We start from the raw sequence: 3588 nt of genomic DNA, 5'->3' as shown, positions 1-3588 counted from the left end.
GATAAGCTTCCCACCTCTTCTTCGGATCTCATGTCGGATCTCCGATATTCACCCTTTTTGAGTGAAAGGGGACCTCGGGATCACCTTCTTCAAGCCAAACTTCATAGGAGTGGTCTTGATGCACCCTTGAGATGAACCTATCCATCTCCATGACTCGGAGGTGGAAGCTTTTGCCTTCCCTTTCCTCTTTCTAGAGGTTTCTCCGGCCTTGGATGCCATAAATGGTTATGGAAAAACAAAAAGCAATGCTTTTACCACACCAAACTTAAAATGTTTGCTCGTCCTCGAGCAAAAGAAGAAAGAAGAGAGTAGAAGAAGAAGAAGAAATGAGGAAGAGGGAGATGGTGGTGTGTTCGGCCAAAGAGGGGGAGAAGTGGTGTTTAGGTTGTGTGAAAATGAAGGGTTGAAGAAGGGTATATATAGGAGAGAGGGGGTAATGGTTCGGCCATTATGGGTGGGTTTGGGAGGGAAAGTGGTTTGAATTTGAAGGGTGAGGTTGGTGGGGATTATGAAGGATGGATGTGAGTGGTGAAGAGAAAGATGGGATTTGATAGGTGAAGGGTTTTTGGGGAAGAGGTGTTGAGGTGATTGGTGAATGGGGGAAGAAGAGAGAGAGTGGTGGTGGGGTCCTGTGGGGTCCACAGATCCTGTGGTGTCAAGGAAAAGTCATTCCTGCACCAAATGGCATCAAAATTCACGTTTTGAGCCATTTCTGGCGTTAAACGCCGGGCTGGTGCCCATTCTTGGCGTTTAACACCAGGTTCTTGCCCTTTCCTGGCGTTTAACGCCAGTCTGGTGCCCCTTTCTGGCGTTAAACGCCCAGAATGGTGCCAGACTGGGCGTTAAACGCCCAACTGCTAGGCTTACTGGCGTTTAAACGCCAGCAGCATCTTCCTCCAGGGTGTGCTATTTTTCTTCCTGTTTTTCATTCTATTTTGCTTTTTCAATTAATTTTGTGACTTCTCATGATCATCAACCTACAAAGAGATAAAATAACAAAAGAAATAATTAAATATAAAACATTGGGTTGCCTCCCAACAAGCGCTTCTTTATTGTCACTAGCTTGACAGAGGACTCTCATGGAGCCTCAGAAATGCTCAGAACCGTGTTGGAACCTCCCAACACCAAACTTAGAGTTTGAATGTGGGGGTTCAACACCAACTTAGAGTTTGGTTGTGGTCTCCCAACACCAAACTTAGAGTTTGACTGTGGGGGCTCTGTTTGGCTCTGTTTTGAGAGAAGCTCTTCATGCTTCCTCTCCATGATGACAGAGGGATATCCTTGGGCCTTGAATACCAAGGATTCTTCATTCACTTGAATGATCAACTCTCCTCTATCAACATCAATCACAGCCTTTGCTGTGGCTAGGAAGGGTCTGCTAAGGATGATAGATTCATCCATGCATTTCCCTGTCTCTAGGACTATGAAATCAGTAGGGATGTAATGGTCTTCAACTTTTACCAGAACATCCTCTACAAGTCCATAGGCTTGTTTTCTTGAGTTGTCTGCCATCTCTAGTGAGATTTTTGCAGCTTGCACCTCAAAGATCCCTAATTTCTCCATTACAGAGAGGGGCATGAGGTTCACACTTGACCCTAAGTCACACAAGGCCTTCTTGAAGGTCATGGTGCCTATGGTACAAGGTATTGAAAACTTCCCAGGATCCTGCCTCTTTTGAGGCAGTTTCTGCCTAGACAAGTCATTCAGTTCTTTGGTGAGCAAAGGGGATTCATCCTCCCAAGTTTCATTTCCAAATAACTTGTCATTTAGCTTCATGATTGCTCCAAGGTATTTAGCAACTTGCTCCTCAGTGACATACTCATCCTCTTCAGAGGAAGAATACTCATCAGAGCTCATGAATGGCAGAAGTAAGTCCAATGGAATCTCTATGGTCTCAGTTTGAGCCTCAGATTCCCATGGTTCCTCATTGGGGAACTCATTGGAGGTCAGTGGACGCCCAGTGAGGTCTTCCTCAGTGGCGTTCACTGCCTCTTCTTCCTCCCAGAATTCGGCCATGTTAATGGCTTTGCACTCTCCTTTTGGATTTTCTTCAGTATTGCTTGGGAGAGTACTAGGGGGGAGTTCAGTAATTTTCTTGCTCAGCTGACCCACTTGTCCTTCCAAGTTCCTAATGGAGGACCTAGTTTCCGTCATGAAACTTTGAGTGGTCTTGATCAGATCAGAGACCATGGTTGCTAAGTCAGAGGTATTCTGCTTAGAGCTCTCTGTCTGTTGCTGAGAAGATGATGGAAAAGGCTTGCTATTGTTAAACTTGTTTCTTCCACCATTATTGTTATTGAAACCTTGTTGAGGTCTCTGTTGATCCTTTCATGAAAGATTTGGATGGTTTCTCCATGAAGGATTGTAGGTGTTTCCATAGGGTTCTCCCATGTAATTCACCTCTTCTATTGAAGGGTTCTCAGGATCGTAAGCTTCTTCCTCAGATGAAGCTTCCTTAGTACTGCTTGGTGCATTTTGCATTCCAGACAGACTTTGAGAAATCATATTGACTTGTTGAGTCAATATTTTGTTCTGAGCCAATATGGCATTCAGAGTATCAATCTCAAGAACTCCTTTCTTCTGACTAGTCCCATTGTTCACAGGATTTCTTTCAGAAGTGTACATGAATTGGTTATTTGCAACCATTTCAATCAGTTCTTGAGCTTCAGTAGGCGTCTTCTTCAGATGAAGAGATCCTCCAGAAGAGCTATCCAAAGACATCTTGGACAGTTTAGAGAGACCATCATAGAAAATACCTATGATGCTCCATTCAGAAAGCATATCAGTGGGACACTTTCTGATCAATTGTTTGTATCTTTCCCAAGCTTCATAGAGGGATTCTCCTTCCTTCTGTCTGAAGGTTTGGACTTCCACTCTAAGCTTACTCAATTTTTGAGGTGGAAAGAACTTTGCCAAGAAGGCATTGACTAGCTTTTCCCAAGAGTCCAGGCTTTCTTTAGGTTGGGAATCCAACCATGTTCTAGCTCTGTCTCTTACAGCAAAAGGGAATAGCATCAGTCTGTAGACCTCAGGGTCAACCCCATTAGTCTTGACTGTGTCACAGATTTGCAAGAACTCAGCTAAAAACTGATGAGGATCTTCCAGTGGAAGTCCATGGAACTTGCAATTCTGTTGCATTAGAGAAACTAATTGAGGCTTAAGCTCAAAGTTGTTTGCTCCAATGGCAGGGATAGATATGCTTCTCCCATAGAAATCGGGAGTAGGTGCAGTGAAGTCACCCAGCACCTTCCTTGCATTGTTGGCATTGTTGTTGTTTTCGGCTGCCATGAGTTCTTCTTCTTTGAAGAATTCGGTCAGGTGCTCTAAAGAGAGTTGTGCTTTGGCTTCTCTGAGCTTTCTCTTCAAGGTCCTTTCAGGTTCAGGATCAGCCTCAACAAGAATGCCTTTGTCTTTGCTCCTGCTCATAAGAAAGAGAAGAGAACAAGAAAATGTGGAATCCTCTATGTCACAGTATAGAGATTCCTTTAGGTGTCAGAGGAAAAGAAGAGTAGAAGACAGAAGTTGAAAATTCGAACTTAACAAAGGAGATGGAGTTCGAATTTTGCATTAAGGGATAGTGTTAGTCCA

General features: G+C 43.9%; 1 non-coding gene across 1 annotated transcript; it reads left to right on the top strand.

Moving 5' to 3' along the window:
- Window positions 1-2775: 2775 nt before the first annotated feature.
- LOC112704297 (small nucleolar RNA R71) lies at window positions 2776-2883 on the top strand. Its single transcript, XR_003154930.1, has one exon. It is a non-coding gene; the product is annotated as a small nucleolar RNA R71 (small nucleolar RNA).
- The last annotated feature ends 705 nt before the right edge of the window (window positions 2884-3588 follow it).

Source organism: Arachis hypogaea, chromosome 7, assembly GCF_003086295.3.
Source record: "Arachis hypogaea cultivar Tifrunner chromosome 7, arahy.Tifrunner.gnm2.J5K5, whole genome shotgun sequence".
NCBI lineage: Eukaryota > Viridiplantae > Streptophyta > Magnoliopsida > Fabales > Fabaceae > Arachis > Arachis hypogaea.
The sequence above is the reverse complement of the archived record's forward strand: the minus strand, read 5'-3'. Positions and strand labels throughout refer to the sequence as shown.